This window comes from Semicossyphus pulcher, unplaced genomic scaffold, assembly GCF_022749685.1.
Source record: "Semicossyphus pulcher isolate SPU_LCO1_2020_fin unplaced genomic scaffold, fSemPul1.0.p SCAF_10, whole genome shotgun sequence".
NCBI classification, from domain to species: Eukaryota; Metazoa; Chordata; class Actinopteri; order Labriformes; family Labridae; genus Semicossyphus; species Semicossyphus pulcher.
The window spans coordinates 25,181,727-25,189,960 of NW_027211604.1; positions in this window are offsets into that span (position 1 = coordinate 25,181,727).

The following is an 8,234-nucleotide window of genomic DNA, read 5'->3' on the forward strand; positions in this document are numbered from 1 at the left end:
AGTCAGGAAATTACCTTATACGAGTTATAAGCACAGGTGCCACATGGGGATTGTCTAAATTGCTTCTCCGCTAAATACTACATTTTACAGACACAGTATAGTGGAGCAGAGGCAGAGCTATAGCGCCCCTGCTGGTCCTACTCATACTTACTACTCAGATGAAGGTCTGAGTAATTATTGAAGATAAGCAGAGCAGTCATTTCTGACTGCGGGTAACGATCTAATTATTTACTCCACTGTATAATAACATGTTGTAGGAGATTCATTTATCAACAGTTGAGATCAAAATCAATTTAATTCCCAGGAGATACGTTGAACCTTTCTTTCCCAGGAGGCAAGTCGTCCTGTACTGTAGGTCACATTCACATACATGTTTACATCAGAGCTTCACTATGAACCACACAGTAGTTTTCCTGTTAGATGAGTCAAGAGTATTCATAAAGACAGGCAAAGACTGGCAAAAATCAAGGGAACATAAGTATTACATTTATACAACCATACAAGATAGGATAAATATGATATGATATTAAGGAATTAGAATTAAAAGGGACTAACATAGGAAATATGTATATATATATATATATATATATATATAAATTATGATAATACTAACGCCATTATAAACCTTTTACGTGTTTAGCACAAACTAAACTGCCATGTTAATGTTTATGTTATATATTACATATTCAGTATATGCTTAAAGATCCCATCCAGACATGTACATGACATTTAAAAATGCTCGTCTGACATGTCTTTTACACAACAAAAATATTATATTGTATTTATATCCTTAAATTCAGTTGAATTTCACAGAATTAAATACAAAAAATCAGTGTTCACACATTGTAATACTTAATATAACACTAAGTATATTTTCCTTATTTCACTTATAACTTTACTTCAGTAACATTCAATCAATGTGGGGCTTCTACTTGTTTTGTTACAGATGTGTGCCCATACTGCCTGATCTGTTAATCACAATCATTTGTTAAGCAGCTAAAGTTGTACAGCAAATGTTGTACAGCAAGAGTAAAATATTCTGAAATTGAAATATAAAGTAGCATGAAAAAATATATTCATATAAAAACTCTAAGGTATTGACTTTGAGTAAGTACAATAAATGGACATGTGACACATATACTGTCAGTACTTGGTGTCCTGGGCTCATCTGGGATTTGAACCCTGGACCTCTGACATCCTTAAGAATCATACCCCTGGACCAACGAATGAAGTTAACAGAATGAAGTAATAATCGGTCCTGGATTATGGGGATATTATCTACAGATATGCTGCTGCTTCCACTCTCACACCCAATGATTCAGTCACTCCAGAGATCCCTAACACTCATCATAGGATTCTGTATGACAAGGTTGGTTGGTCTCTGACACAGAGGCGTGATAAACTCTTATATCTTTTCATCTATAAATCCCTTATTGGGCATTCACCATCTTACATGACATCCATGCTGAGCTGGACCACTGGACCCGTCCAAACTCGCTCTTCTAACTGTCTAATGCTTCGAGTCAGTCGGGTTCACTCAGAACTTTGGAAATCCACCTGTGGCTCTTTTGCTCCAAACATATAGAATTATTTACAACAGACTCTCAAGATCAACAATCGTATTTCTCTTGGACAAAAATATAAACGATGATTGCAGGAGCACACTTCCCAGATATCCAGACAGAGCTGCATGTGTGACGTCCACGGTTGGCTCCGGTTGTAAGTCTTGATTTTCCTGGCTGACGGTCGCTTTCCTTTTCAGACTGTTTGCTTCATCTGAGCGTCGAGTTTGTTTCTTTTTCTTTGGATTTTCACTTCTTGTTGAAGTTGTATCTGTAGTCATCCATCTTTTCTTTGTTTGTTCAGCCATAGTAGATTACTGTTTACTCGCAACACTTGCAGAGAGCGGAAAAGGGGTCATGGCGAGAATGTATGGAATAATATAATATGCTATATAATAATAACAGTAGCAGTTATAATATGAATTATAATATAATAGTGCAGTAGGCTATAAGTATAAGCTAAGCTAAGCTATATGAAGATAGAACAGTAACAGCATATAGCTTAGCGATCGATATACAAACATAAAGAGTGTGATGTCCCTGGACTAGATTCAGGTCTGTGTTGTAGTGTGGTCTGTCGTCTGCGTCCATACTGCTTTCTTCTGGAAGGACGTCTGGATCTAAGGATCCGTTTAAGTTAACCATCACTAATTACATAAGCATTCATATGAAGCAGTATTACTATATCAGCATACTTCATGCCCAGTTTAAAGTAAAATTCAGTGTGTTGATCCATGCTGGTGCGTTGAGCTGGGAGTATATATAATAGTTATATTGCTCAGAAGGAGAAGGAGAAGAACATTATTGGGAGGGAACGCAAAAGTATCCCTCAAAAACATTCTCGCCATGACCCCTCGGGGGCTCCATAAAAAGCAGCCGCCTACCATCTTTGGCGGACCAAACACTGCTGGCTGATGGAAATTGCGTCACTAACTGGGCGCCGCTTGGGATTGTTTCACGAAAGTCGCCACCGACACCCAGTTTGTAATAATACTTTATACTGCAAATGCAAAGGCTTTCATCAGTGGGTCATAGGCTCAGTCACCATTGTGCTACCTCATTCAGAGAGAGAGAGAGAGAGAGAGACTTAACAGACATTTATTTACATGAACATCTTTGAGATTATTACTTTAAATAAAGGTTTGAATTTAACTGAAAAAATCTCCATTTGAACTAAAATGCTTGGTGAAGTCCACCAGTCATGTCAAACTGTTTTGCTTGCTGAAATGCAAAGTGAAATGGTTCCACTGACATGATGACTGTAACCTTCACAGGGAGGGTGAGAAAGGCTCGAGTTGTTGCAGAAGATGTGACAAAATGCACGAGAGAAACAACAAGTAACTTATGTTCAACACTGGAATCTGACAGCCAGATCTACGCTGATGACACGTTAATAACAGTTAATAACTTACAATGTGTCACCTCTGACCTTAACACAGGTCGGTGCAGTGTATTAGACTCCGATCAGCTGGCAGACAGAGTTGCTTCTTCTTGGTGCTGCAGCCTCTGAGAGCAGCCGACTGTCCCTTCCTGTCTCAGCCGTGGGGGAAGTTCATTTTCAGTTCACTTAGTTTCTTGGCAACAGTTTGAGCCTCGCAGCACAACACAGTCTGACACTGTGGGATAAGAGGCCGAACGCCCCGCCCCCTCCTCACCCCCACATCTTGAGTGTTTTCCAGCTGTTTCTGTCTCAAGGTGCTGGTTCAGATGTGTGTCCTCGCAGCGAGCGGCCTCTGTTTATTCTCCCATGAGTCACAGTGGAATCAGACGGCCTTGTATCGTGAGTCTGTCGCATCGCAGTGAAGTCTGATGTGGGCACGGAGCAGATCACTATCTAACATCTGTGGCTGCTGCCAGGGTCAAAGCTTTCTCATGATTTAATGATGTGTGGGAGTCTTTTCTTTGACGAAGGTAAAAAAAAAAAAAAAAATCGGATAAATAGGAGCAGGAAACAGTTTCATAAAAGCAAAGACGAGTGTGAATCATAGAGAGAAAGAAAAGCTCGTTTTGTGCAGGATTTATTATCAATGCTTCACCATCATGTCCAATCAATTTATTTTTGCCTTTTATCTCAGTTTAAATATAAAATGAAATAATACTAATGGCCAAATATTCCTTATCACAGATATTATTCATGCTTTTGGCTTCAGGAGGGAGCTGCTGTCCTGATACGCTGCTTTCACTGTAGCAGGGTGAATTCAATCTTAGTCCATATTTGAGCTCTTATGTAGGATTTATTTGTTTCTATGTCGCTCTGTTTGTTTTATCTACAAGCTGCTCCAAACTAATCACCCCTTGTGGGATTAATAAAGTTGTTTGATTGATTGATAAACTTATGGACACGAGAGTCTATTCTATCCGACCCACGTGTCCCTGTGAGACTGGTCCATCACCTCACTGTTGTTCATCATGGGGCGGCTGGGGCTCAGTGGTAGAGCCTCTCAGTCAGAAGGTTGGAGGTTCGAGCCCCCTCAGTCTCCCGGCGACACAGCCGTCGGTGTGTGAGCGTGATGACTGATTGACAGTTATGTAGCAGCCTCCGCCATCGTGCTTTTGCTATCAGGGCCCCTCGACTTTGAAATGACCTGCCTGAGGAGATAAGGCTGCAGTATCAGTGACACTTCTTTAAGCTCACCTCTTTCAATTTGTGTGTGAAAGGGTGTAAAAGCGCTTCGAGTGGTCGCAAGACTAGAAAAGAGCTGTTTAAGTACAGTCCGTTTAGCATTTTACCATTCACCCTTTGAATATTAGCCACAGAGGCTTTTATATTTCCCTTTCTACACCTAATAAGTCTACAAGAAAACAGGAGCTGGTTCAGAAAGCTGTGAGAGGAGTCTTTGCTCAAACACAAGTTCTTCTGCTTGTGTTTAAATCTTTACATGAAGGATCTAAGGTCCTCTACCTTCTCTCCTCTGTTAACGACCTTTCTAATTGGGTCTCATCAGGTCATTTAAAGACCTCTGGCTTTTTCATCATTTAGAAATATTTAGAAAGATGAAAAAAGTTTTAAAAATATTGAAAAAATAAAACTTCTGCTGCTGACGCCACACAGAGCTAGCGTCAGATCACTGCTGTACTGTAGCTGAAAAAAGCCACGAGTTAATTCAGCGACCTTTAGTTTAGTTTATGGTGTTTATATTGATTCATTATCAGAAGATCAGTTCATTTCTAAGGCATTCAGATCATTCATTAGTTTCGTGGTAAGAAAAGCTCATGCAGTTTGACCCAGGCTGTTTAAACAAAGAGGTTTTAGCCGAGCCAAATGTAATGAAACAATTTGTTAAATGCTAAATTATAATTATTAAAACAACAGCCTACTTCATGTCTTAGATTTAAAGGTTGCACAGTTTACATATTTAAACTCCCAGCTGCACAGGCCTGACATATGTCTGGCCTCTTTAGACTTTATTTTTTAATAAAAATCTGCTTCTAAAAAAGGAAGTGAACAGTCCTGCTCTAAATGTTCCTCATGTGTTCCATTAAAGTACCAGTGAGAGAAGCTTCTGCTTTTAATGCACCTAAACTCACTAAGAAAATATGCTGCATTGCGGCACAGCGCTGCAGTGGTTAGCTTCAGAAGGTTCCGGGTTCGGATGTAGTGGGCCTTTCTGTTTGCATGTGTGGGCTTCCTCCTGTTACTCTTCTGACATTCTTGTTAGGTTCACTGGTGACTCTTAAATTGCCCATAGGTGTGAATGGTCTCTATTACCCCTCTCCCCTCTATATTTAGCGTGCTGACACGGGTTTCTCAGACCCGGGAAGATCCGCTTATAGATGCCGATTGTCGCTTTTTCCACTACCAGTGAAGTATCCTCCTGTCGGTCTCTTCTCTGCTGCGTCACCGTCTGACGTCACAAACGCACCGGAGACAGGGTTAGTAAGCAGTGACGATGTTACGGTGGTTCGGTCTTTATAGTCTGTTTACCAAATTCGGCGCGACATATTTGAAGCGATGTTCGAGTGCTGCTCGGACAGAGACGGGTTGAATTTGTAGCTGAGATGACGAGGAGTCGCAGAAGTTACCATTGGAGCATAGCATTGTGCCGGAGATGGGGCGGACATTAGCGTGTCGACACAGGTTTTGTGTTCCCATCAATGCCGATCGGAGCCGAGGCGATTATTACCCGAGTCTACTGCAGAGTCATGTGACCCGGGTCTGAATGCTGATTGTAGCCTTTCCCATTTAGCAAAACAGCCGGGTGTTAGCGGGTGTAAGCGGGTGTAAGCGGGTTTTTTGACCAGTGGGTAAACGGCTTACTTGTCAGCGCTGTGAAAGGCTGGTGATCAGTGCAGGGTGTACCCCGCCTCTCGCCCAATGACAGCTGGGATAGGCTCCAGCGACCCACCCTTAAAAATGTAGTGTACTGTTGTGGATATTTTTCTTTTTTATGTCAGTGCACATTTTTGTTTTGTGAAACAGTCTGGCCTCTATGTTTGTATGAAAGGTGCTGTATAAATAAAGATGACTCCTTAGTTTCTCTCCTCTCTCTCTCTCTCTCTATCCCTGTGTGTGTGTGTGTGTGTGTTTGTGCATCGCCCCGGCTGACCTTCCTCATCCTGCTTCCCTCTGAGGCTCAGGGTGGAAATAACGGCCTGATGATACTAATGAGATCCTCTTCTATTTACCCAGCAGCCCCTGGGACCCCACCTTCGCTGCAGGAACTTCCCCTGGAGACGAAGTGTGTCTTTCTCCCGTGAGAGGAAGCAGGACGGATATGGCTGCGTGGTAATTGGTAGTCACACAGGCAGGTGCACAGGGGGTCATGTGGTTGTGTTTAAGCAGGTCCAGGGTGGCGACTGTGTTCGCGTCATGTGCTCAAAAAAACCCAGCAAAGACTCTTTGACTTCGGAAGGACACATAAAAAAACCTGATATGACCTCACACCTGAGATGACAAACAGACACGGTGGTGTAACGTCTCCCCCTGCTGGCTGAAAAGATTCAATGCACACACTTTGTCACAGTTTGTCTCCACTGATTTCATTTGTTTAACTCTGCTCTAATGCTGCTGATGTCGTGATGCACTGAGCACGACTTACTCCTGGTTTGTTTTGAACACAGCTGTCGCACAGGAAGCATGTTGACATAAAATACAACTGCAGAACTGATGTCTGTTCTTATTGCAGCGTGTTTATGTGTGCAGTGACAAAAGGACTGGATCGGAGTAGACTTATTACCCCATCAGGGGTCACTTAAGTTGGATTGGTATGAAAATTATGAGTATTTAATATATATTTTGTTAAACTGCTTCTCATCCCTTCTGTGAAGCTTCTTTTCTAGGGAATAAAAGGTTCCTCCAGCCCACTGTTGTCTGCATTTCACCTGAGATCCAAAGAACGTGAAGACACATCTGATTTCAACAGAGCTGACAACAATGCCACATTTTATTTTTGGGGTCCGTTTTGCCTTTGTTAGATAGGACAGCTGAAAAGAGAGAGGAAGTATTGGGAGACGACATGCAGCACAGGGCCGAGGGTGGGACTCGATCCTGCGGCCGCTGTGTCGAGCACTGAAGCTTCTGTATATGCAGCGCCTGCTCCTCTCACTGAGCTGAATCAGCTCCCTGCAGTGACACATTTTTAATAAAAAAGATTTCAAGGTCGCATTAATCTTTTTAAACTAAAAAACATCTCCAATAATTCAGCATCAACACCCCTCTTATTTTATCCCTGCACTCTCCCCTGTTTTAAAGGCACAGTATGTTTTTAGGCACGGTATGGCAGCTCAAGCGGTCGACTGAATGCTGTGACTACTCATCCAATCCGAAATGTCCAGTGCCCAAAATCCCTGTACTTTCAGTTAATCCTTACACTGGGGCCGGGGGGTAAAATGACGTCCCTGGGACTTGATTTAGACCCTGGTCCCTGCAGTGAAGTGAAGCCCCTGGTCCCAGCTTTAGACACTTAATGTAGGTTTTGTGCCCATGTGATATTATGTGAGGCTTTAAAGAGGTACAACACTTTTTTGGCCTTTTATTAAGATATTTAGAGGACATTGGATAGTGTCAGAAACAGGCAAAGGGAGAGTGGGGATGACATGTGGCAAGGGGCCGAGGGTGGGAGTCAAACCAGGGGCATCTGCATCGAGGTCTGTGGCCTCTGTCCATGGGACACGCAAATTAACTGCTGAGCTAAAGCTGCGCCCCGAGGTATAAAACTTTGGACTCTTTCAATTAATAATAATTCATTGTACTGGTTGGTTCCCTGTCGTGTCAAAACAAAAGGGTAGAAAAAAAGCAGTTAAAGGGAAATGCAGCTTAATGCAGGATTGTACAAGTTTAAGGTGGTAATATTTGATGGAGGAATTACAGATGTTCAACATACAGGTACCATCCGGCTGTTCAGGAGAGGCTCCAAGCAACACACACCAAACTCAGATGTCACGTCCGGGCCGTCCTCACAGCTCTGCTCAGTCTGACCTTGGTTGGGTTTGTGTCAAACTTTGTGACCTTGATGACTCATGGTGACTCAGGTGAAACACTTTCATTGCTGATGGTGCTTCAGTGGCTGAGTTCATAATCAGCAGCTTCTTCGCTGCTCTTTGATCTTGTGAGAGGAAGTGTTGATAACGTTCAGCTGAACTTTTCATTCTTCACATCCTGCAAAATAAACCTCAGGCACTTCGAGGTGCACTTTGTAGTTTATCGCTGGTACTTCATGTTTAAGATTAGAT